The sequence below is a fragment of the Ictalurus punctatus genome, chromosome 7 (genome assembly GCF_001660625.3).
Source record: "Ictalurus punctatus breed USDA103 chromosome 7, Coco_2.0, whole genome shotgun sequence".
NCBI lineage: Eukaryota > Metazoa > Chordata > Actinopteri > Siluriformes > Ictaluridae > Ictalurus > Ictalurus punctatus.
In genome coordinates, this window is record NC_030422.2 from 34,052,600 (window position 1) to 34,080,423 (window position 27,824).

Here is a 27,824-nt window from a genome sequence, read left to right on the forward strand (position 1 = left end):
AGTGTATCTAGGTGGAACACCTAATGCACCTTCAGCATGTACCTTTTATCTGGAGATGTGGATATTGTGCACTTTAAGCCGCAGTACGCGCTCACACGCTCAGAAATAAAGCACCTCATACAATGGAGTTTCTTTTCTCTCTGATACTGAAAACTTCAGCTTCTTTAAAACTTACTAACATTCCTTTATTGTTAACCGTAGCACTTCAGAGTTAAACTCTTTCACACAAAAATCACTTACGCTGCAAACATAGTAAATATAAAAGGTATAAAGTAGAATCAAAACCCGAACGAAAGAAAAACTCTTTATATATAAACATTTCCAGTTCCAAAAATAAACGTCTTCTCCAAATCCGATTCCAACTTTTCCAGTTTGAGCTGATGATCTGATATCTGATATGTTTATTCTAATATCCAATCTAGTTGTTCGCTGGTGTTGACATGGTACTGGTACTGGGTATATCGGATCAGTGCCATGTCCAGTACCAAACTGTTGCTGAAGAGCATAGGACCAGGTAAAGGTGGCCACCCCAGCGTAAAGCATGACCACCCCACTGGCCACCCCAGTAATGCATTATTATTATTATTATTATTATTATTATTATTATTATTAGTGCAGTTAGCAGTGTCGTATGATGTGAAACTGAACGACTTGTTAAATCTCGCTGTGATTGGCTGGTTTGAATAATAATGGAAAACTCGCACTACAGTCAGTCCGTACAGGATTTTACAGAATTGTTTGTGATTGTTGCAGCTTGCTTTTGCTGCGACTTTTTTCAAAATTTGCGATTCGGCTTGCGAAGTTTTTTGTGCTTGTTTTGGTGAAATCGCGATCACACGGAATTGTCTTTCGCAGCGATATTTGTCTGTAAACGAGACCTTTTAGCTGTACTGCTGTTCGACACACGTGAATTGAAGAGTGCCTTGGCTGAACGCACGTTGTGATGACATCACATGACACGTCTCGGGCCGAATCTGCGGAAATCTGAAAAATCGCACGCTCCTGCGAATACTGTGGAGTTTCCTTGATTTTTGCGTTAATTTCTGCGTTAGCTTCATCGTTGTCCGTCAGCGAGTGCAGCTAGCTAACACAGAAGCGAACCATTCCTCTGATAAGCAAGCACTGGTCGAACTTAACAATTTTCATCATTTGGAGGCATACCTGGTGTATCCTTTACCTATAAAGGTGCGTATACACCCTCCAAAAATGGGTGCTATCTTTCCTTGTCCCTGGGGCGGTACCATCAAGAGAACATTGTTTGGACCTTTTAGAGATTATCTTTATGCCTTTAAAAATAATTTAAGGTACATAATCAACCTTTAAGTTCCACTGGTGTACTTTTACAGCTTTAATCTACAAGCTAATTAAATTACTCCACATGCACCTTCCCAGGTAAAATATGTACGCTTGATGGTTTACTATTTTAGTACCGTATTTGAGAGCTGGGTACAAAACACGTTATAATTTAGTAGTGATTACAAACGAGATGTCCATATTTTATCCATTTATAGTTACATTTAATGTTGTGGAGTGTCTATGAAACGAGTCAGTTCCTTCTTTCACTTACATTATAGCAGCTATAAACGGTCGTGCCCTCACCAGCCTCCGGTTATTTCTCTCTCTGTCCATATTAAAGATGTATGAAAACATAGTTACAGCTTTACCTCTAACTGTTACGAAGCACTGACACTGGAGACTCCTTCCTGTGAATGAGCTGTTGCTATAGAAACAATAATTAGCAAGCGCATTAATATAAACCTGCACTACTGTCAGAGCTCTGTTATAGAAAATTAATAAACACCTTCTAAGCAATCAGAATCCAGAATTCAACAGCGCTGTGGAGTAAAGTCACACTTAAGATAAAAGAAGATAAGATGTACCTTTATTGAAATTCACATTGACACAGCAGCACAAGACATCAAAGAAAGAAAGAAAGAAAATCATTTCCTTAAATGCCTATACAATAGAAATAACGGAAATAAGAGCAACAATAAAACAGATCTGTGTGAATATACATGTGCAGGATCTATGAAATGGCAGTTAGCTGTCGAGTGTGTGTTTCAGTGAGACTCAGTCAGTGGAGTAGTAGGCACTGGGTATTGTTGCATTGTGGAATCTGATGGCTGATGGTACGAACGAGCCCCCCAGATGTTTTGAGGCGTGTAGTTGGATGAACCTGTGGCTGAATGTGCTCCTGAGCTTCCTCAGGTCAGCGTAGAGAGGACGAAAAGGATTGTCCATGATAGCTTTCAGCTTCCCTCTCATCCTCGTCTCAGTCACACAAAATGAAATAAAGAACAGATAAAGACAGCAAGAAAGGATGGACGGATGAAAGATAGAGAATGGCAGCTGTGGAAAGAGAAGGCAGCTGTGGTGCTGTTAAAGTGCTCTAAAACCCAAATGTGTTTTCATATTAGTAGAGGAACATTGTGTGTGTGTGTGTGTGTGTGTGTGTGTGTGTGTGTGATGAATGAGGACTGATTGCTGCACTGAAACGCCACTGCTGCAGTCAGGAGGTAAATTTTGGTTCTATAATGGAGTGATTTTTTGACTGAGAGTGAGATGGAAAATAAACGTGCAGAGAACAACAATGAGCGTGTGTGTGTATTTGTGTGTGTGTGTTTGTGTGTGTGTGTGTGTGTGTGTGTGTGTTTGTACAACTACTTTTGTTGAGTGTAAGAATGTGTGTTAGTATATGTAAGAGTTTGTGTTCATGCATGCATGTGTGTGAAAGGGTGTGTCTAAGAGTGTGTGCCTGAGTGTGTAAGAGTGTGAAGGAGTGTGTGAATGACCGTGTGTCACTATATGAAAGTGTGTGCATGAGGGTTTAAGAGTGTGTAAGAGTGTGTGCATGAGGGTGTAAGAGTGTGTGTATCAGTGTGTAAGAGTTTGAATGTGTGTGAATGACCGTGTGTGAGCCTATAAGAGTGTGAATGAGTGTGTGCATGAGTGTGTAAGTGTGAATGATTGTGTGCATGAGTGTGTAAGTGTGAATGATTGTGTGCATGAGTGTGTAAGTGTGAATGATTGTGTGCATGAGCATGTAAGAAAGTGTAAGAGTGTGTGCATGAGCGTGTAAGTGTGAATGAGTGTGTAAGAGTGTGAGAGTGTGTGTGAGAGCGTATGCATGAGTGTGAGAGTGTGTGCATATGTGTGAGTGTGTACCTGAGTGTGTGTGTGTGAGAGTGTGTACATGAGTGTGTAAGTGTGTGTGTGTGTGTAAGTGTGTGTAAGTGTGTGTATGAGTGTGTATGTGTGTGTAAGCGTGTGTATGAGTGTGTAAGTATGTGTGTGTATGTGTGTGTAAGTGTGTGTATGAGTGTGAAAGTGTGTGCAGGAGTGTGTGTGTGTGTGTGTGTGCAATTATTACTATTAACGATTATTGTCATAAATCGTTTAATCGGCTGCTGTTTTTTCTTCTCTTTTTTTTGATTAATGGAGCGGGGGTTGGGGGCAAACTTTCAGTACCATTTTTTTCAGTTATTTAAAACACAATCCACAAATCGAGTGTTAGAAATATAAACCTCAGAGTTCATATATAAGTTTATGTTTTATATATATATATATATATATATATATATATATATATATATATATATATATATATATATATATAAAAGTATGTATGCGTTATATTAAAAGCACTGACGAACTCCAGTCCTAAATGAATAATAAGTTCTGAATCAGAATGCACTGCAGCGAGAGATTTGGACTGGATGAGTCACAATGTTCCTCAGTTTGTTCACTTTAGCAGGAGAATTGACACATTTAGTGAGAAGTTAATTGCAGCCCCGTGACTCAGCTGTTATTTTGTAATGAACTATACACAACACTTTGTCCGTGTGTGTGTGTGTTTGTGCGTGTGTGTGTGTGTGTGTGAGAGAGAGAGAGAGAGAGAGAGAGAGAGAGAGAGAGAGAGAGGTATAAGGTTTAGATTGTGAACTGTGGTGGAAATCAGTCGTAAAGGTTATAAAAAATAGTTAAATTGCAGGGGAACTGAACAACATTAGCTTGACTGCTAGAAAACCTAGCCACATATAGCCTACCTACTTAGTTGGCTATGATTAGTGCAGCGGTATATAACAATCTGTGTTTAATGCTAAGCTATGTATTATTTGTGATCCAGTTTGTGACAGGCAAAGTATCTTTAGTATCATTGCTAAGCATAAATTCTTAGCTAGCTCAACTCTGAAAAACAAGACACGGCTAGCATACGATGGAGGTGTCATCTTTGGATTAGCTAAACATATCTCCATGTCTAAATTGCTTGCTAGCTAAGGAATTAGCTTTTATGTAATGTTTATTTGTTTTTTGTTTGTTTTCTTTGTGTCAGAATTTAACAAGAACTCCAGATTTCAAGTTTCCTAAAATGGCTGCTATTCTGTTAAGAATGCTAACTGATATTTTAGCTAAACTGTAATATTTGCTAAGCACAAAGAACTGTCTGTAAATCAGGGTATTAAACACAGTTAGACGGAGGTGTCATTTTTGGAGGAGCTCAATATACATATCTAAATTGTTAGCTAGCTATACTATACTGAGAATTTTAACTAGCATAGATTTTCAGCTCTCTGTAAGACATATCTACAGATATGACTCACTAGCTAGCTAAATAATTAGCTTCTACTTAACATTTATTTACTTTAATGTTTTTTTTTTGTCTAATGTACTATTAAGAATGCTAACTAGCATAACTTTTGTTTTATCTTATTGCTGTAAACCAAGATTTTAAATGGGCTTTGTTCATATATGAGGGTTTTTGTGTTTCCTAAAATGGCTAATATGCTAAATATAAGTATTTTAGCTAGCTTGCTAGCTGATAATTCAGCGGCTGTTCCAGTCTGTATGTAAAACAAGGTATAAAATACAGCTACCATTATTGAGAGGGAAGGAGGCATACATAAATGTACATATCTAAATCACTAGCTAGCTAGCTAAGTAGTTTGCGTCTACGTAATGTTTATTTTGTGTGTCGGAATGGATTTAGTGTCTAGTGTACGATTCAGGATGCTAACTAGCCCTGAGCTGGGGCATTTGGGGCAGAGCCTGGTTCGTGGAAAACCCTAAACAGATCTACACATCATATTTAGCTGGCAAAAAGTAACGTCTCGCCTACGTACACCACAAAAGACGAACAGTTCATGATTCATCATTTCGGGTCCCTCATTGTGGATACAAGCACACACACACACATGTAACCCACACAAGCTCACACACACAAACACACAAAACCCACCCACCCACACACACACACACACACACACATAGAACAGAGTCCGGAAATTTCGCTCTGTACCATAATTACACAGCTAACTTTCTGACGCTAGTCACGCCGCAGAGCTCAGCTTTCCCAGAGGTTTTTATAACACACACACACACACACACACACACACACACACACACACACACACAGTCACTCACACACACGGGCATACACACACTTAATTTAATTCCTCTTTGTGATGCTTAAGACAATAATTTAAGAATTGAGTCGATTAGCTCTAAATGCTAATGTTAGCATACTCAACTATAGGAACAGAAGTTTGATATTGTGTGTGTGTGTGTGTGTGTGTGTGTGTGTGTGTGTGTGTGTGTGTGTAACAACAGCCCATCGAATGTTTTATTTATATCTTAATTATACGGTATAGCTGGAATCACTAGCTCTGCTGTAAAGTTCAGTTTTCCCAGCAGTTTCACAACACACACACACACACACACACACACACACACACACACACAACTTTGAATCCTCAGTTGGAAAGAAAAGAAGTGCACATTATTTTTCTCTACAGGAAATTCCCTCTCTTTGTTAGCATCAGTCGGAAATCGAGGCTACGGCTACGTTGCTCTAAGACCAGGTCATTATAAGGTCTTGTCTGAAACTATAGAACTCACAGAACCGGTTCTAACAAGGCCTCATAATTCCAGAAGGTATTTTATTTATGTTATATTATTATATATGATATATTTTTTCAGTTTCCGTTTAGATGTCTTTTAAATCATCTCAGTATGTTAGAATTTAGGAAATTTACTTTACTCACTCTGCTAATCAGCTAGCATGAAGAGTGTGGACCAGCCAGTTCTGCTGAGACAGTGTCAATAAAAGTAAGGGTGCATTTCGTGAAGGAAATACAACGTGCTTGCAACCAAAAAAAGAAAGAAAAAAAATGAAGAGCAAAAAAGAAAGGAAGAAGAAAGATGGTGATGATGATGATGTAGATCATTATGGTAATGATGGTCATGATAATGGTGGTGATGATGATCATAATGATGATAGTGATGATGATGATGATGGTGATAGTGATGATGGTGGTGATGATGAAGATCTCTCTTGTGATGATGAAGATGTCTCACTTCCGGTTCTGGTGACAGGGTACGCTGGCGCGTTTTGCTGCCGCTCCTATTACCGTTTTGTTTGTTTTCGTTTGTTATTTTAAATCCTATTATTTTAAATAACTGCGAGTTTTTTAGGTTATATTGTTTTTAGTGCCGTTATGATTGTGATGTGGTGGTGCCATTTTAAATATTTTGGACTGTTGTTTTTATTTCTGTGCTCCACCTGGAATAACCTGCAGTGTGCACCGCAGAATCAACGCCTCGGTCCGGCCGCGTGTGAGGATTGAACGACTTTGTGCTCGCAGTGTGCTTTAGAGTTTCAACACTTTGGCCTTGCGAGTGTGCACTCAACAAACATGGCCTTAAGGTACACCACACGCCAGCTTCTGAATTTAAAACAGAGCTCTTATTGCCTATCCCTATCCTCGTCCTAAGCGATATATCCATCGGGGTTTGAGGCGCAGTTTTGCTGTCTCATCCTCTCCTAACATCTTTGTCCCTACCTGTCGATGTAAGACCAACAAACTGCTCCATACAGGTGTTGATCACAGTAATTTAATATCGGTTCCCTGCGTGGAGATTAAACCACTGTCATCTCCGCTTCAGAGCCTGGCTTTTGCCGGATTATTAAATGCCCGGTCCGTGAATAACAAGGCTCTGCTTTTATCGGATTTTCTTACAGATAAAAAGCTGGACTTGTTGTTTTTATCCGAAACCTGGCATAAAGAAAATGATGGACTCTTGTTTAACCAGATCACTCCACCGGGCTTTGGAGTATTTGAGCTCCCGAGGTTATCTGGCGGAGGCATTATTGTGGTTTACAACCTAAAGTTCAACATAAGCTCTGTGTCCGTTCCCCAGATTCCATCATTTGAATGCCTGGTCTTGAGTATTTCTGCTCCTATATCTACCATCATTGCTACAGTCTATAAACCACCTAAGGCTAAGACACGTGCAGCTTTTATGTCCGAGTTTGCGGACTTCCTGTCAATGTTGAGAATGAAGTTTGACAGAAATCTAATTGTGGGAGATTTTAACATTCATGTGGACTGTAGTGACTCTGTGGCGGTTAAGGAATTTCTGTCGCTAATTGATTGTTTTAGCTTCACACAGTTTGTAACTGACCTGACTCATAACAAGGGCCACACCCTGGATCTCGTGATTGCAAACGGCTCGTTTGTATTGCAGTTTTCATCTGTTGACATTGGACTGTCTGATCATTCAGCTGTCTTTTTTAACCTGGAACTGTATCATCAGTTCCAGTGAGCCGACCATCCGAACAGTAACCTTCTGGAAGTGGAAGTCTATTGATCAGACAGTTTTCTCCAATTCTATTGTTTCCACCTTAAGCGATCTTCATCTCTCATCGCTGGAGGAGAAAGTTCTGCAGCTAAATTCCACTCTTGCTGCTAATCTTGACTCTTTTGCTCCCCTAAGGTCATGTAAGGTCACATTCGCCCGCCCTGCGCCCTGGTATAATGACAGTCTGCGCTCTAAAAGGCTGCTTGTCAGAAAATGGAGCGCAAATGGCGCCTTACTGGACTGAATGTCTACTATCAAGCATGGAAGGATCTTCTGGGTGATTATCGAGCACTAATGGAGACTGAAAGATCCTCTTACTTCTCTCAGGCTATTGTAAATAATCAAAATAATCCCAGACACTTGTTCCAAACCATAAACAGATTGCTTCAAGCTAATACTGTTACCACTTTTCCTGTTTCTCAGCAGCTGTGTGATTCTTTTCTTCAGTTTTTTAATTCTAAGAGTGATAATGTTCACAAAGAAATTTCTCTAACTGCTTGATTCCGAGGCTCTCACAAGGGAGGAATCCAGCATGAAATCTACCACTTGCTTGCTGGATCCAATTCCCACGAACCTATTTAAATCGTGCTTCGATGTTTGGTGCCCTGCTATCCTCAGCATTATAAATGAGTCACTGGAGACTGGGGTCGTTCCAGCAGTACTAAAGTCTGCTGCTGTTACACCTGTACCAAAGAGAGAAAATGTTTCTGTGGATGATTTTAACAATTTTCGTCCCATTTCAAATCTTCTGTTTTTGGCAAAAAAATACTTGAGCGTGTTGTTTTGAATACTTGAGCCTCTCGATTATGTAATCATCTTACAATTAATAACCTCTTTGAACCCCTTCAGTCAGGTTTTCGTAAACTTCACAGTACTGAAACGGCATTGGTCAAAGTTACCAATGACTTGTTGATGGCCTCTGATTCTGGAGCTACATCCATTCTTATTCTTCTTGATCTTAGAGCTGCGTTCAATACTGTGGATCATGGTCTTTTACATACCCGTACTTTTACTTGAAAGTGTTTTTGGTGTGTCCGGGACAGTTTTAAACTGGTTTAAATCCTATTTTACTGACCGTTCCCAGTTTATTTCTCTGGGTGGCTACAGGTCTGACACTAGCTCTGTGCTCATTGGTGTTCCTCAGGGTTCAGTTCTAGGCCCTCTACTCTTCAACATTTATCTATCTCCACTTGGGCATCTGCTGCGATCGCTCGGCCTCCGTTATCACTTCTATGCTGACGATACCGGAATCTACATTCACTCAAAATCTGGTAAAAACCTTGATGTTTGTTTTCTTTCTGAATGCATTCCTGAGATAAAAACAGCGGGAAAACCGAAGTTATGCTTATAGGTTCCCCATCTTCAAATTCTCAGAGCTGGTCCACTGTCTCAGTTTGTTGATGGCTCTGTTCTAGAGACTCAAAGTAAGATGAGGAACCTTGGAGTAATTTTCGATACCAGCCTTGCATTTGATTCTTTTGTACAGAGCACTGCGAAGGCATCCTTTTTTACCTCAGAAATATAGCTAGACTGCGCCCCATGCTAAACTTCTCTGTGGCTGAAAAGTTGATTCACTCATTTGTTGTCACTCGGTTGGATTACTGCAACGCCGTTTTAGCCGGAGTTTCTAAATCCACAATTAACAAATTGCAATATGTTCAAAACTCTGCTGCCAGGATCCTGACTGGAACCAGGAAATGTCACCATATTACTCCTGTTCTGGAGTCCTTTCACTGGCTCCTGGTCAGGTTCTGTGTCCATTTTAAGATCATGATGTTGACATACAAGGCACTACATGGACTGGCTCCGCATTACTTATCTGGTTTATTAATCCCTTACACCCCAAATCTCAGACTGCGCTCCTCACAGTGTAATCTGTTAACTGTACCACAAACACGCCTAAAATCTCTGGGTGACAGGACTTCTGTCTACGCTCCTTCACTTTGGAACTCTCTTCCTCCTGAACTCAGGGAAGCTCAGACCTTTGACATTTTTAAACTCAAGACACACTTTTTTAAAACTTGCATTTGACTACTGATGTCTTTTTTATTATTTTATAATTATTATTATTAACGTTGTTGTTGTTCTTATTAACTTTTTTATGTTTTATTTTTCTGTGTACTGCTTATTTTATGTTCAGCGCTTTGAGAAGCTGCTTTTAAAGGCGCTTTATAAAATAAAGTTTATTATTATTATTATTATTATTATTATTATTATTATTAAGATAGTGATGATGATGATGGTGATGATGTTGATCATAATGATGATGATGATAGTGATGATGGTGATGATGGTGATGATGATGATGATGATAGTGATGATAGTGGTGATGAAGATAGTGATGGTGATGATGATGATGATGATTGTGATAGTGATGATGGTGGTGATGATCATGATGGTGATGATGGTGGTGATGATAATGATGATGATAGATAGGAACTCTTCCTCTCCTTCCCTCCCTTAGCCATTCATGTTTCTGCTCGAATTTCTGCACATCTGGCGGACATCTCATTATGGATGGCAGCTCATCAGATGAAACTTAATCCTAGCAAAACTGAACTGTCCCCATGTCAAGATCTTTTGATCTCCCTGGACAGCTCTCTGATCTCACCTTTGGTCACTGCATGCAACCTTGGGGTAACCATGGACAATCAACTGTCATTTTCCTCTCACATTGCTAATCTGACACACTCATATCAATTTCTCCTTTACAACATCAGAAGGATTTGTACATTTCTATCCATACAGGCCACTCAGCTAGTTGTTCAGTCCCTTGTCATTTTGAGACTGGACTACTGCAACTCACTCCTGGCAGGTCTGTCTCTGAGGACCATTCGTCCTTGCTCTCCCACACCACCCCATTGCTACGCTTCCTCCACTGGATTCCTGTAGCTGCCCGCATCATTTAAATTGCTGATGCTTGCCTACAAAACCATAAATGGATCAGCACCCTCTTACCTCAAAGCACTTATCATCACCACAACCACCCCCCACTGCCCCACGCTCCCTCCGATATGCTAACACTGCTCGACTGGTCCCATCTCTCAGGGTACAAGGAAGGCATGCATCAAGATTCTTCTCTGTTCTGGAACCTACAGTAGGTGGTGGAATGAACTTCCCCTGGATGTCCGAAGTCACTGGCAGTCTTCAAATGACGACTAAAGACCTACCTCTTCTTGAAGTACTTAAATTAGCACTTTATTTAAAATTTTCTTGCTACATTACCTCCCCAAAAGAGTTTGTAGACTGAAAGTACTCTTAGTCTGTGACCTAGTGAACCAATATCAGGATGTATTTATTGATAGAGACTTCACAGCACTTCTGTAAGTCGCTCTGGATAAGGTTGTCCAAATGCCATAAATGTAAATGATGATGATTATGGCGGTGATGATGATGACAATGATGATGGTGGTGGTGATAATGATGGTTCTGATTATGATGATGATGATGGTTGTGGTTGTGATGATGATGATGGTGATGGTGGTGGTGGTGGCAGTGATTATGATGATGATGATGGTGTGGTTGTGATTATGATGATGGTTGTGGTGATAGTGATGGTGATGGTGGTGGTGGTTGTGATGATGGTGGTTGTGGTGGTAGTGATTATGATGTGATTATGGTGGTGATGATGATGATGATGATGATGGTTGTGATGATAGTGATGATGGTGATGATGGTGGCGGTGGTGGTAGTGATTATGATGATGATGGTGGTGATGGTGATGATGATGATAGTTGTAGTGATGGTGATGATGGTGGTTGTGATGATGATGATGGTTGCGGTGATAGTGATGATGATGGTAGTGATTATGATGGTAATGATGGTGGTGGTTGTGATGATGATGACGGTTGTGATGATAGTGATGATGGTGATGATGATGGTGGTGGTGGTGATGGTGATGATGATGATGATAGTTGTGGTGATAGTGATGATGGTGATGATGGTAGTGAGGATGGTGTCTGTCTGTCTACCTGTTTGTCTGTCTGTCTAACATCTTTACACACCAGTTCACATTGTACCTATAATCTCCAATGACACATTAAAGGTGCTTGAATCAAATTAATTGAATAAAATAATTGATTCATGACTGTATAAATTATTCAATCAGATGCACTGACATTAGAGAGAGCGAGAGCGAGAGAGAGACTGAAGTGAATAATGTTCTAACAGGAGGCTGAAACACAGCTGAAATGACACAAGGTCATTAACTCGAAACAAACCAACAAACAAACAAACAAAGCCACATGTATTCATTAGTGTTTCAGCCATAAATGGACACACATTCTATTCATTAAGGGAAAACTGTAAAATCCTCTTAAACCCTCTATTAAACCACAGTCTCACTTTTTATTCACACACACACACACTTTCATATTATTTATATTATTGTCACAGTATTTAAACACAGCCTCCCAGTTCACGTCTCAGTTTTTGTGTAAATCTGACACAAGCCTCTTTATCATGGGTTCCAGTTGCTATTTTAACACGCTCTTCTCCCGGCTATGTTATAAAAGTGCCATAAAAGGTAAAAGAAAAAGCTGTAAATGTGGCCATAAAACACACAAAAATATCCTTAAGCTCCATTTTTATTTCTTCTGCAGCCGGATGGCGAGCTGGTAAACGTGTTGTTGAGTTTGACACCTTTCTTAAACGCTCCTAAAGTGAAGCAGCAGGTTCGTGTATGGGACGTACCTCATGTCCACACTGTGTGTGTGTGTGTGTGTGTGTGTGTGTGTGTGTGTGAGAGAGAGACCAAAAAAACTCTGTTAAAAGTCAGACTTAAAGTCAGAACTTTTTCAGATCGTGTTTTATTTAACAGATGTTCTGGGATAAAGATGTGAACGATGTTTCCAACAATAATATGCATCATATGAGGTTTTTTTAAAAACCTTTTTATTATAGTTCTCTATGTCACATAGACAACATTCTAGCTGAGTGATCTTTTCCCTTTTTTATTTTATTACCTTTATATATTTTTTTAAACATACACCGATTAGCCATAACTTTAAGACCACTTACAGGTGAAGTGAATAACTCTGATTATCTTGTTACCGTGGCACCTGTCAGGGGGGTGGGTATATTTATTTAACAGCAAGTGAACAGTCAGTTCTCAAAGTGATGTGTTGGAAGCAGGAAAAATGGGCAAGCGTAAGGCTCTGAGCGACTCTGACCAGGGAGAAATTGTGATGTCTAGACGACTGGGTCAGAGCATCTCCAAAACAGCAGGTGTTGTAGGGTGTTCCTGGTATGCAGTGGTTAGTACCTACAAAAAGTTGTCCGAGGAAGGACAACCGGTGAACCGGTGACAGAGTCATGGGTGCCCAAGGCTCACTGATGTGTGTGGGGAGTGAAGGCTAACTCGTCTGGTCCGATCCCACAGAAGAGCTACTGTAGCACAAATTGCACCAGGATGTACTATGGGAAGAATGTGAGCTGGTGGAGGCAGTGTGATGCTCTGGGAAATGTTCTGCTGGGAAACCTTGAGTCTTGGCGTTCATGTGGATGTTACTTTGACACGTACCACCTACCTAAACACCGCTGCAGACCAAGTACACCCCTTCATGGTAACGGTGTTCCCTAATATCAGTGTCCTCTTTCAGCAGGATAATGCTCCCTGACACACTGCAAACATTGTTCAGGAACGGTTTGAGGAACATGACAAAGAGTTCAAGGCGTTGACTCAGACTCCAAATTCCCCAGATCTCAATCTGATCCAGCGTCTGTGGGATGTTCTGCTGGATCTGCTGCTAACGTCTTGGTCCCAGATACCACAGCATACCTTCAGAGGTCTTGTGGAGTCCATGCCTCGACGCCTCAGAGCTGTTTTGGTGGCACAAGCGGGACCTACACAATATTAGGCAGGTGGTTTTAATGTTATGGCTGATTGTTGTATATGATTAATGTTACATATAAAGTATTTAAATGATTTTTAAAAAATTATTTATTGTAAATGATTACTAATGTTCTGCATGTGAGCTGTTCATATTTTGGGCCAAACACACTAACACACTCATTTAGTCCTCATGTAGAGAGTGTGTGCGTGTGTGTGCGTGTGTGTGTGTGTGTGTGTGTGTGTGAAAAAGTCAAATTTCCTTATTAATCTAATTACGTAATGAAGGTTAATTAGACAGCGTGAGTTGAGCATAGTGAAATCTAAACAATGTCAGCCAATCAGAGCCCAGATAAACAGTAAACACACACTTTAGCAGCTTTTGTACCTTCGAGTGTCTACAAGGTCGTGCTTATATATATATTTTTTTAAATCCTCTGATTGCAATCATGACAATTTGTAGCTAGAGAGAAGCGCAGTGAGGACAGACGATCAGCAGAAGGTCACGACGCTTCACTCTGATCCTTACCTCAACAACCAGGAAGTGATGAAAACACAAAATGTAAATAATTCATAGAGGTTGAACGAACAGTTGTGACAAACCTGTTCTGATTTCTGATTCCTCCTGTGTTCGTCATCTTTGTGCTTTTCCAGGATAATTCTGTATTTTAAAGAAGTTATTTTTGTTGCATTTTTATAAGCGTAGTTGATTCATATTCTAGGTGAGGCTATTACTGATTTGTCCCGTTTTTATTAATTTATTTATTTGTTTTTTACTAGATGATGACTAATGTTCTGAATGAGGGCTATTAGTGCTTTTTTAAAAATATATATTTACTTGATTTTTTTTTTTTTTTTTTGCATAGATGACTAATAATCCAGATGAGTGTTTTCATTGCTTTTAATGCCTTTTGGGGTGTGTTTATTTATTTATTTATTTTACATTTAGTAGGGATTAGTACAGGCTAAGTAGGCCAAAAATTACTCTGCTCTCATGGATATCAAACAATTGCAAACACAATACAGGTTTATCCAAAAGAAAAAAAAAAAAAAAATATATATATATATATATATATATATATATATATATATATATATATATATATATTTGTTAAATATAGATGTGCAACAGCTCTGAGTCTTCTCCTATAACGCCTGATGAGGTTGGAGAATACTTGGTGAGGGAGCTGAGACTGTTCCTCCATACGGAACCTCTCCAGATCCTTCACATTTCGGGGTCCACACTGGTGGACTCTCCTCTTCAGTTCACCCCACAGCTTTTCTATGGGGTTCAGGTCAGGGGACTGGGATGGTCATGGCAGGACCTTGACTTTGTGGTCAGTAAACCATGTTTGTGTTGATGTTGATGTATAATTTGGATCATTGTCCTGCTGGAAGATCCACCCACGGCCCATTTGAAGCTTTCTGTCAGAGGCAGTCAGGTTTTCATTTAATATCTGTTGATATGTGATAGAGTCTATGATGCCATGTATCCTAACAAAATGTCCAGGTCCTCTGGCAGAAAAACAGTCCCAAAACATTAAAGATCCACCTCCATATTTAACCGTGGGCATGAGGTACTTTTCCATATGGCTACCTCTCTGTGTGACCAAAACCACCTCTGGTGTTTATTACCAAAAAGCTCTATTCTGGTTTCATCTGACCGTAGAACCCGATCCCATTTGAAGTTCCAGTAGTGTCTGCACACTGAAGACGCTCGAGTTTGTTTTTGGATGAGAGTAGAGGCTTTTTTCTTGAAACCCTTCCAAACAACTTGTGGTGATGTAGATGACTTCAAATTGTAGTTTTGGAGACTTTCTGACCCCAAGACACAACTAACATCTGCAGTTCTCCAGCTGTGATCCTTGGAGATGTTTTGTCCACTCGAACCGTCCTCTTCACAGTGCGTTGAGACGATATAGACACACGTCCAATTCCAGGTCGATTCATAACATTTCCAGTTGACTGGAACTTCTTAATTATTGCCCTGATGGTGGAAATGGGCATTTTCACTGCTTGTGCTATTTTCTTATAGACACGCCCCATTGTGTGAAGCTCAACAACCTTTTGCTGCACATCACAGCTATATTCCTCGCTCTTACCCATTGTTATGAATGACTAAGGGAATTTGGCCTATTTGTTACCTCATATTTATACCCCTGTGAAACAGGAAGTCATGGTTGAACAATTTCCTGTTCCTAGTCACCCAGGTGTACTAAAAAATTTAAAATATCATTGGGAATAAACTTCAAATATATTTTTCTCATATGAATTCATAGGTCTGCTAATAATTGTTGCACACCTATAGTTAACAAAGATATATTTTTTGATAAACCTGTGTTGTGTTTGTAATTGTTTGATATCCATGAGATATCCATTAACCTCTAAAGGTTAAACAATAAAGACAAATTTTTCACGGACTTCTTTAAAGTTGCTTGCAGCAAGCAACATTAATTAACTCTGCTTTATATTTTTACCCAGCATGCAGTTCTTCTATAGGATTAGCTGATAATGCCAGAAGCTTCCTCCAACTAACTCGTTTTTTATTCAACTGTCTGCTCCTTAACCTATAAATTAGCCCTTAGACTTTCAGAACTGTCCAGAAGCAGTATTGCTAATTCCAGTATTACTCCATTCCTTCATCAGTAATAAAAAATAAAAAAAACTCCAGCTTGGAAAAGCACTGCCAGCGTTTATCCTGGTGTTATCCTGTTTTGAAGTACCATATGATTTTTTGGGGAGCGTATCTATGTTCCCAGGGTCCTATGTTACCCAGAAAGCTGGAGTTAAGTGTTTTATAGGCTACAGTACGGCATTTCTTCAGTTTAATGTATAAAATTCACTATAGTTCATACATGGAGACTAATATGAATGTAGACTAACAGCTAGTTTTAGAGCAGCACAAATAAGGGTTCAGCATGTACAACCTAGTTCATATTCCAAGTTCATAACTTTTATAAGATTCAAGTGTGGATGAAGGATGGATTAAACTCACGCATGATGTTATTCATTTAAACGTGTCTTTGGTGTTTAAATCTAAAAGGGGAAAATGCGTTCGGACTACATAAAAACTTTGGAAATGTTTACTTAATGTGTGTTAACAGAATGCTGAACTGGGGAACTCTGGGAACGTAGGAATGAAGCCTGATTTTGGCTAACACAGTAATTATCTGGCTGCTCTGGGAGCTTACAGGCTTCAGTCGTGTTTCTAACATGCTGCAGTGGGGGGCGGAGTGAAGGGGCATGGGGGAGTGTCTATGAAATGTTTTGTAATAGAGTCATGGCTTAAACCATTATTTTTTATCATGTTCTGCATATTTTGCAGGTAATTTGTACATTTTGGAAAGTAAGAAATGATAAGGGGGTAAGATGATGTACACGCTGTATAAAGCACAGTATTGCGTTAGTGAGAGTATTCCCTCCACGTCTCTGCGCCGTTAATGCACTGCAGTGTGCCACTCAGGAAGGCCGTGTGTTTACCTGACTCCCCCTGACCTCTGGGGGAAATTTTTCTCCTTTTTTCCCTCTCTTTCCACTGGAAGAATGCGGGAGTGTGTGTGTAACTCAATGCCACTTTTACATCTAAGTTAAACACAGCCGTGATATATATATATATATATATATATATATATATATATATATATATATATATATATGTACGTGTGTGTGTGTGTGTGTGTGTGTGTACTTTTCCTGTCAGGGCATTTTGGACAGTTGCCAGTCGGTGTGACAAGATGCGTGTAGAGGCACTCGTGTGTTTTATTTATTATTTATTTATTTTCTTTTTTCTACCCGTTTATTCATTCATTCATGTCCCTCCTGAGTGAGCTGTAAATTACAGAAATGCGGCAAATCTACTGGAATTGTTTTAACTGGGTCTTTATAACCTCTCTCTCTCTCACTCACACACACACACACACACACACACACACACACATTGTGAAACACTGCAGAAAGAACCACAATTCCAGTCTACAATCCTGTCTACAAGAAAATGGCTAATCGCATCATTGTGTGTGTGTATGTGTGTGTGTTTTCAGACTCTTGATTACATTGACGACATTGAACGTTCATCATCACGATAATGTATTTTACATATCAGTAAATCGATAACTCAGCCGTTTCACGTAATGTAGCAAGAGAAGCTTGAGGAAATGGAGAATAAAGAAACAGGCATCTGTAGAGTTCATGCTAACAATATTTTTGTAGAGGAAATAAGCCTCGACTATCAGATGATACGGCACAAGTCATTGATTTACAGCTTTTTTTATCTGAAATATTAAATACATTGTGTGTTATTGACAACTTGCACTGCTTGAGATGTTGTCATAGCTCTGGAACAAACCCAACCCCCCACCAAGCTCCAGCATCACCACTTTCTTACATTAGAGTTTACATTTTTGTATATTTTCAATGACATTTAAGCTCGGACCATTTGAATGATTCATTCTGATTTCTTGCATCACTGTTCAAAATGACTCGACTGAAACACTGAACATGAGACGAAAAGATTCACTGATTCACACACTGACTCAAAGAATGACAGGGGAGAGGATCTCACTGATGACTGAAAGGATTCACTGACTTTGAAACTAACTTAGTGAAAGACAGAGGAACAATTCTCAGTGATGACTGAAAAGATTAGCTGATTCTGACACTGACTCAGTGAATGACAAAGGTGCAAATCTAAGTCATGACCAAAAAGATTCACTGATTCACACACTGACTCACTGAATGACAGCGGAGAGGATCTCATTGATGACTGAAAAGATTCACTGATTCTGACACTGACTCAGTGAACGACAAAGGAGCAAATCTCAGTCATAACTGAAAAGATTCGCTGATTCTGACACTGACTCAGTGAACGACAGAGAAACAAATCTTTGTGATGACTGAAAAGATTTACTGATTCTGACACTGACTCAGTGAACGACAGAGGAACGATTCTCAGTGATGACTGAAATTATTCACTGATTCTGAAACTGACTCAGTGAACGACAGGGAAGAGAATCTCGGTCAGGCTGAAAGTGTACATGATTAAAATACTGACCCACTTAAATGACAGGAGCAAATGACCAAAAAGATTCACTGATTCAGATCCACTGAATGATATAATAGAACTAAATCTCAGTCCAAAAGATTTACTCAATCAAACAATGATTCTCTGAATGAGAGAGGAGTGAATCTTGGTCATGACGTTTAAAAAAACAACAGATACATATATAACGTAAACCTACCGTAAACATAAAATCTGTGTTTGATAATCATACATCACGGGTGTTTGTTGATTTGCTGATGCTAGAATCAGCCAGTCTGAGTCAATGGAATGAGAAATACTGATTCATTCACCTTAGTGACTCATAAAGTATAAAACAAAAAAAAAAACAACAACCCAGATCATTTGCTAATGGTGTTTCTGTATCAAATATCCAGTCATCCTGTCATAAAGAATATCATTATTATAATATGTTATACCACAGTGCTGCTGAATTCTGGATTAAATTTGTAATGGCGAAGTTTCTTGTAGCTGCTATAACATTAATTGCGAACATGTTTCACCACATGATGTTCCACAACATTAAATGTAGCAATAAAATTATTCTTTTCATATAATTGTTTTAATGCACGCATGGTTCAAATTTAAGTGTTCTAACTATTTTGGTTGCTTCATTATGTGATGGATAATGAGGAAGATATGAATGTTCAGCAAAACACTGCTTAAGTTAGCATCAAATGCTAACACAGTAACCGCGGGAATGACACAGAAACATCCGGAACGTCAACATTTACCTCAGATGTGTTGATAAATTAATAAGAAAATGCGTAAATTACACTGTAATTACACTTAGCATCAAAATGCTAACATAGTGACAGTGGGAATGACACAGAAACATCCAGAACATCAACATTTACCTCAGATGTGTTGATAAGTTAATAAGGAAATGCTTAAATTACACTGTAATTACACTTAGCATTAAAATGCTAATACAGTGACAGTGGGAATGACACAGAATCATCCGGAACATCAACATTTACCTCAGAAGTGTTTTGCTGAACATCCATGCTTCATACTATGTATTTTTTTCTTAGCAGTTATGCGGCCCTTCCTCAGTTTATACTACAGAAATAATTATGTGTGTATTTTAACCTCGAAAAGTTAAATTTTATGACTTCTTTTATATTTAGTTGTAATTGTTCAGGCTTCATTGGTTGTGTGTCCTTCCTCGCTTGGTGTTATCACCATTAGCAGCTTACACCTCAGCACTTTTCTAAAAGCCTCTCACTTTATCGAGTGTGGAATATCAATATTTTCCCTCTCAGAGGTGTGTATTCATGCTTGCGTATGGTAATGTGGCCTTAAAGAGAAGCGCAGCGTTGTGTGTTAGTGCGTTTACAGACCTCATTTCTCATTCTCACTGCCTTGCTGCATTCCCCTCGTCTCCGCTCTGACCGACTCGCGTTGACGTGTGAAAACCGTCAACGTCGCCCGGAGCTCACTCCACCCCCACTATGTGAATGTTCTCTTACAGGCCCAAGGTTAAAACCGGGAAAATGCACATCTCTCTGTAGGACAAGTCTGAAGATCAACTTTTAATTACACGTTAATAAATATAAACTTCTAATTGAGTATTTCAAATATATTTTAGACACATTTTAGATACATTAATTGCACCAAACATGTTAAATTTACCAGTTCACTTGAACATGGAGAAAGGAATTAGCAACTGTTAGCGAATGGCCCACTTTTGTCTTATTTATCACTTCATAACTCCGTATTTTCTTTTATCTGAGGACTTTAGATGAATTTGACAGCATTTTGACATTTCTCAATATGGAGCAACCCACTGAAGTGATGCTAAGTGTAATTACAGTATAGTTTAAGTATTTTCTTGTTAACACATCTCAGGTAAATGTTGACTTTCCGGATGTTTCTGTCTCATTTCCATGGTCACTGTGTAATTTAAGTATTATCTTCTTAATTTATCAACACATCTGAGGTAAATGTTGATGTTCCGGATGTTTCTGTCTCATTTCCATTGTCACTGTGTTAGCATTTTGATGCTAAGTTTGATTACAGTATAGTTTAAGTATTTTCTTGTTAACACATCTGAGGTAAATGTTGACTTTCCGGATGTTTCTGTCTCATTTCCATGGTCACCATGGTCACAAGTGTAATTAAAGTGTAATTTAAGTATTTTCTTCTTAATTAATTAACACATCTGAGGTAAATGGTGACAGATTACAGAAAAAGCATAATGCCATAATTAAAACAATCAAACTTGCTCGATTTAGTTAGTATTTTAAACCATGTTTAGCTGCTCCAATGACGATATTAGCTAGATGGATAGCTAGACTCTTACTATCTGCAATTTCTTATTATACTGCTAGCATGCATATTTAATAGCAAACTATCTAGCTTTAGGAAATAGTTTTAAATGGTTAATAAATATATTTGGGATATGAGTGTAACATCAGCACGATATAACACCTTAACAAGCAAACATGACTATGGCTTTATCTAGCATGCTTTTCAAAATGTCTATCTATGTAACTTCACAGAGCTGCTCCCTGAGAGGTGATATTATCAATAAGACCTAAGCTAATTACTTATCTGGCTAACATTAGTGCAGGGAAGCTAACGTCACTTAATTGTAGTGCGTATTTAAAGCCAGTACTGTGACCTGAAGAAGGCAAAAAGGCTAATGGTGGTTTCATGAGCTCTGTCCTTATTGTGTCTCACACAGCAACATGTAAGTTTGATCTTTTCACCTCTTTGAGATTCCTCTATGGAGCCATTCCATCGTTTACTTCTTTTCCCCACAGGAGTGTGTAAAAGACTCGAAAATCTGCTCGACCTTCTGATTTAATGGCCGTTCATTTTCATTTTCAGTGGACCCTCTAACAATCCAGTCAGAGTGGCCAGGTCATTACAGAAAGGACAAGAGAGGTGATTAATTAGTTAATTACTGCTGTTTTGTTAATGAGTTAATTATCTAATCAGCTGATCTTAAAGAAAAAAATTGTGTCAGGTTATTCAGCACTCAGGGAAGGTCGTGCAGCTTTCATGTGTTCATATTAGTATATTTTGATATTATGTTTAACTCTATGTTAACGAATTTTTATTTTATTTTATTGTTTTTTTTAAAATATGAGGGGAAAACAGTGTAAATGATTGAATACTCTGTTATCTTATTTTGAATTTAATATTGGACATAATGCACATTTATTTACAGACACTGTAGCTGTTAATACTTAATTATCTTGAATGGGATGTGTGAGTAGGAAGTTCACAGTGGCTTTTTTTTTGTTTTTGTTTTTGTTTAAACTTTTGTGTGATGTTGTACAAGCAGCCAATAGAAAAGCAGTGGGTGTGTTTGTTTGCGTTCCAAAAAGGAGCTCATTGACCCTCTGTCTGACCCTCCTGCCTCCAAACAAAGTTCCAGTCATTAGTAGAGGAGTTTTTAAACGGTCATTCCTGTAAGGGAAGGAGGGAATTATATACGTCTCATTACCGCTATTTACAGTGGGGGAAATAAGTATAGAACGCGTCAACATTTTTTTCAGTAAATATATTTCCAATGAGGTTATTCACATGAAATTTTCACCAGACATCAATATTAACTCAAGAAATCTGGAAATATAAAGAATTCACAACAGTCCATAAATATAGTTATATGTAATTAACACAGGAAAAAATTATTGAACACGCTAAGAAAAAGCAGCTCTCCAAGGCAAGGTAAGGCAAGGAACCAGCTGGAATCCGTAAGTAATTATACCCCCTATCTGTGTAAATTAATATCAGCTGGGTTAGTAAATTGATGGTCTAAAAAGAAAGGGTTTTCTTTACCAAGGTGTCACACAAGAAACATCTCATGATGGGTTAAAGCAAAGACCTCTCCCAACACCTTCACAACCGTATTGTTGCAAAACATATTGATGGAATCAGATACAGACGTATTTCAAAACTTCTGAATCCTCCAGTAAGCACCATTGGGGCCATTATCCACAAGTGGAAGCAACATCACTCCATTATCAACCGGCCACGCACAGGAGCTTCTCACAAGATTTCTAACCAGGGAGTCAGAAGAATAGTCAGAAGAGTAGCCCAGGAGCCAGAAAGATCTCCAGAAACACTTGGAGGGAGCAGTTACCATCGTCACAGAGAAAACAATAGGCAATGCACTCCACTGATCACGCTCACCCCACAAGACTCCATTACTAAAGAAAAGGCATGTCAAAGCTCGTTTAAGGTTTGCTGCAACTCATCTGGACAAGCCTATGAAATACTGGGAGAGTGTAGTCTGGTCAGACGAGAGCAAAACTGAACTTTTTGGCTGTCATACTCCACACCATGTTTGGAGAAGAAATATATAAAAATATATTTACTGAAAAAATGTTGATGCGTCCAATACTTATTTCCCCCACTGTATATGAGGTAGGTGTGCAACGTTAGAAAAGCAGAAGGGTTTAGTATATGCATAGCAAGTATAAGGAGCGGCATTGCATAAAGGTGTATGAGAACAGAAAGCACTCCTTTGCCTATATTGGCAGAATACATTGTGCAGATGTAGCATGTACTGTTTGGAACATGCATGAATTAAAGCAGTTTAATTACCTGGATGTGGGAAGCAGATTTGTGCTGTGAACGTCCAATAGTTATTTCCTCCACTGTAATAAGAACACTCACCTAATTACCACTTCAGGACTCAATAATAAGCGGAGAACTCGTGTGACATTTGTGTCTCAGGTTATTATAACTGATGTCGGTTTAAGCCATGAGGAAATGAATGTTTATTAAATATGGATCATTATAGACTAAAAACGACTCTCTAATTAACCTTCACTTATTCGCATGTTGAGATGTATAGATTATCTGTGATACACTCCTGATAAACACTGTTTTGTAGCAACAGATAATATCCTTATCTTTTCTCAAAGGGAAACCCTGTGGTACAAGGTTGTGCACACACACACACACACACACACACACACATACACACACTATATTAAACCCTTGTTAATGTACTGGAAAGCTCTTCACACTGCACTCTTTTTATTCGTGAGTAAGCCTGACCCCAATGGCGTGATAACTGAGAAACACTTAGTGTTTGAGTTTGTTGAAGAGCGTGTTAGTCTGTGTTTTGGTTTGTTAGTCTCACGTAATAGACTGACAGAGTGATAAGTCAGATAGACAGAAATGGTATGTATGTCAGACACTGATAGACAGTCACACCGACCACTTTATTAGGAACGCCTGCTCATTTTATTAGTACACCTGCTCATTTTCACATTTACATTTACATTTACATTTACATTCATTCACTTAACAGACGTTTTTATCCAAAGCAACTTACAAATGAGAAAATACAAGCAAAGTGAAATATCAAGCAGAGAACAAAACAAGTAGTGCCACTGTGCAAGATCTTTAATTGAGTTCCAGAAGAAGCAAAGTGCGCAGAGTAGAGGTGCAAGTGCCAGAGTAATTTTTTTTTTTTTTTAGGGGTTGGTTAGGTGTTCACGGAAGAGGTGGGTCTTTAGCTGTTTCTTGAAGATGGTGAGAGATTATGCGGTCCGGATTGTGGTTGGAAGTTCCTTCCACCACTGAGGAACAGTTAGTTTGAAGGTTCTTGAAAGGGACCTTGAGCCACGCTGAGTAGGTACTACTAAGCGTCGGTCGTTGATTGATCGCAGATTGTGTTCAATAATTTACACAGTTATCCAATCAGCCAATCACATGGCAACATCTCAGCGCATAAAATAATGCAGCTTCCGTTAATGTTCACGTCAAACAGTGAACTCCGTGACTTTAACCGTGGCATGGGTGCTGGTGCCAGTTTGAGTATTTCAGAAACTGCCGATCTCCTGGGACCTTCACACACAAAAATCTCTAGAGTTTAACACAGAATGGTGCGCAAAACAAAAAATACCCACCGAGCGTCAGTTCTGCAGGCGGACACACCTTGTTGATGAGAGAGATCAGAGGAGAATATGCAGACTTATTCGAGCTGACAGGAAGGCTACGGGTTACGTAAATAATCACCCTTTACAAACGTGGTGAGCAGAAAAGCATCTCAGAATGCACAATACGTAGCTGCAACAGCAGAAAAGCACAACAGGTTCCACTCCTGTCGGCTAAGAACAGGAATCTGAAGCAACAGTGGGCACAGAATGTAAGAAAAACCACACAACAGCACATGGTGTTTTAGGAAAGTAATCAGCAAGAGTTTGGTGTGATGCAAAGAGGAATTACTGTTACAACCTGTAACAGCATGTCCCCAAGTGTTATATTCCTCTCATACCATGTCGCTAAAAAAAACATTTTACGTTTATTAAACAACGATGCATCGTTCTTGTGGAATTTAATTCTGTGAAAAAAGTTAGTTCATTTTCTCACTTATGTTACAGCAACTATAGTCAAGTCAAGTGGGTTCTTATTGTCATGCCTGAAGGAAATCTTTCCTGGATGATTAAAATGCTTCAGCTTCACCAGAAGTAAAATGTTTAGAGAATCAGGAGACCAAGAGCCAGGGTATAGATATAAATCCCTATGAATGAACTGTTACGTTGCTATAGTAATGATAGTGTATTATTGTACTACTGTAAGAGCAGCTGAAAATGAACACCATCAGAGTCCAGAATTTAGCAGTGCTGTGCGATGAAACAGTTCATGGCGTACTGTCACTGTGCTGGCGTGCTCATGCGAGTGCTTTTAAATCGGTTTTGCTTGGACTGTGATATTTTCAAAATGGAGGGTTAAAACCGACGTTCTCCATGTGGACATGCCCTTGTTCATGTCTCACTCGGTCCTCACCCTCATCATTATCATTCATTAATGCCATAAAGAGGGGACCGCTTTCCTTCAGAGACCTCTGCATGTTCCCACCGAGTTAACTTCAGCACAGAGTGTTACTGTGAAATTTTAATGTGTGTGTGTGTGTGTGTGTGTGTGTGTGTGTGTGTGTGTGTGTGTGTGTGTGTGTGACTATGCACTGGCAGTGATTCATTAATGCTTAAACACTAATGCTTGATAGAAAAGCTCTCATTGGCTAGTTTTCATGCTGACGTGGCAGGCATGCCATATTTCTGTAACCTGTTTATTAGCTATAGCTAGCATATGAGATGAGTTGGCGTATAAGATTAGCACACTACATAGACTCACACACTCTGCTTAATCCTGACAGTGGACACAGAGATACTAAATCCATGTTCACTATAGATAAATTTTAGTATAACTTAACAGACTGAGCACTAACTTGCTGACTATTATGTATTCATATTTTAACATCAGCTAGCAAGATGAGCTAGCAACACATTATACTTGAAAGGGTCAAATCAAGCAAATTGCTAGCAGTTTGATAGCTAGCTAGTCTAACATAGGGTTTATTAGTTGCAGTTTGCATACAGATAATACACCAATGACCAAATTTTTAACATTAAAGTATAAAAATAAGACCGGTATACTTTAATAAGTTAGTTTAAGAAGTTTAGAGAATGGCTATCTAGTCAGAGGAAGCTAATCTTTTTAATAGCTAGCCACTGTAAAGACATAGCTAGTTATATTCATGCTAGCTTAATGTCCCATGATTTCTGTATGTAATCTTTTACATCACTGTCAGATTTAATATAGTGGTTTCTCTACACAGTACATTTGAGAAATGCTTTTCAAGCCCCATTAAAATTATTTTTAAAGGGTAACGGTTACATAAACAGATGAGCGCTAATATCATAAAAAGGTTTTTGGAGCTGCACTTAATTTATTATTAAATTCCCTGGACGGAAGGACGATGTCTCTGTAATTTAGGATGTTTAGATAAATGCCAGAAATCTAACTGGGACACAGCATACAGGGATTAGTAGCACTGATGCACACACATTGATCTACCTCACACACTATTTATTTTTATCAGTTTTCAGATGCTACACATGCTATGTTTGACTGAGATGCTAAAAACTATGTAACTATTTGTAACTATTTGTAACTATTAATCTGTTACAAATGAAATAAAAGTACAATCACAGTTTTGTGTCATATTAGTGTGTAATATATTAGTGCATACTGTATTAGCGTGTGTTTGATAGTTCCTATTTTTAGCTTAATGTATAATAATCAAGTATATTATGTATAAATCTTACAATGGCAGAAGCTGTGAGTGTTTTACGAATCAAAACGTACATCATAGCAAGTGATTCTTTTTATGAACGAGTCACTATAGTAAACAAATCAGTCTTGAATGAATGACTAAAGTAAATGTGTCACTAAAGTGGACGAGTCACTACAGTAAATAAGTCAGTCTTTTTGAGTGAGTCACTAAAGTGAACGAGTCCCTAAAGTGAATGAATCACTAAAATGAACGAGTCACTACAGTAAATAAATTACAGACTTTCTGAATAAATACCTAAGTTGAATGAACCACTAAATTGAATATGTCACTGTAGTTTTTAAAAAAAAAACAACAAATCACTCAGGTGGACTAGTTACAAAGGTTGCGATGGTTGAATGCATCAATTAGGTTTACTAGATTCTAATCTGAATGAGTCACTAAAGATGAACGAGTCACTGAATGAATCAGGGTTAACACATCTGTTCAAATCTGTTTAGTGAGTCATTGTTTGAATCAGTGAATTTTCTTGGTCTTGACTGTGATTCAATTTACAATGACTTGTTCAATGACTTGTACAATGAACAATAACTTGTTCAGTGAGTCAGTGTTTGAATCAATGAATGAATTGCTTAAAAGCTTGAATCATTTGAGTCAGTGATAGTGTAGCTGTTTGTTGTCGCTGTGTGATCAGGCTGAATGAATCAGTGAATGAATCAGAACGAATCATTTAATGTGTGTGTGTGTATATATATATATATATATATATATATATATATATATATATATATATACACACATAGATCCACATGAGTATTTTGAACACTGTTGTGCGTTCTCTCTGAACGGATACATGTTCAGTGCCCTATCTGTCAATTGAAAAGTTAACTGCACATGGTTAGCATTAACACATCTGAAATAGCTCTGAAATATTGCAGGAGATGAGTACAGGCCACAGACAGGGTGTATTTTTGGTGATATAATTACACAGTCACGCTAGAACTAGCATGCTAGTTATGGTTAGCGACTGCACATCTCTGTTCAGTTCTCACTGACTCACTGTTTAGGTTAGCATGCTAGTTTCAGGTCGACTTTATCCTTATTTGTTTTTGTTTTTTTTCTTATTCGGCTTTTAACCTGCAGTTAGCTGAAAGCATTTCTCAAAAAAAAAAAAAAAAACGAGGAAAGAAAAACATATACTGCATATTAAAAGCTCTTATATAACAGATCAAAACGCTCCATTTTTGTCAATTAGA

The 27,824-nt window shown here is 38.6% G+C and overlaps 1 protein-coding gene across 1 annotated transcript in view; it reads left to right on the forward strand.

Annotated features, from left to right (window-relative positions):
- Positions 1-27,824, forward strand: part of pth1r (parathyroid hormone 1 receptor) — a 72,196-nt gene that overhangs the window by 2,369 nt on the left and 42,003 nt on the right. The gene's annotated exons all lie outside the window — the stretch shown is intronic.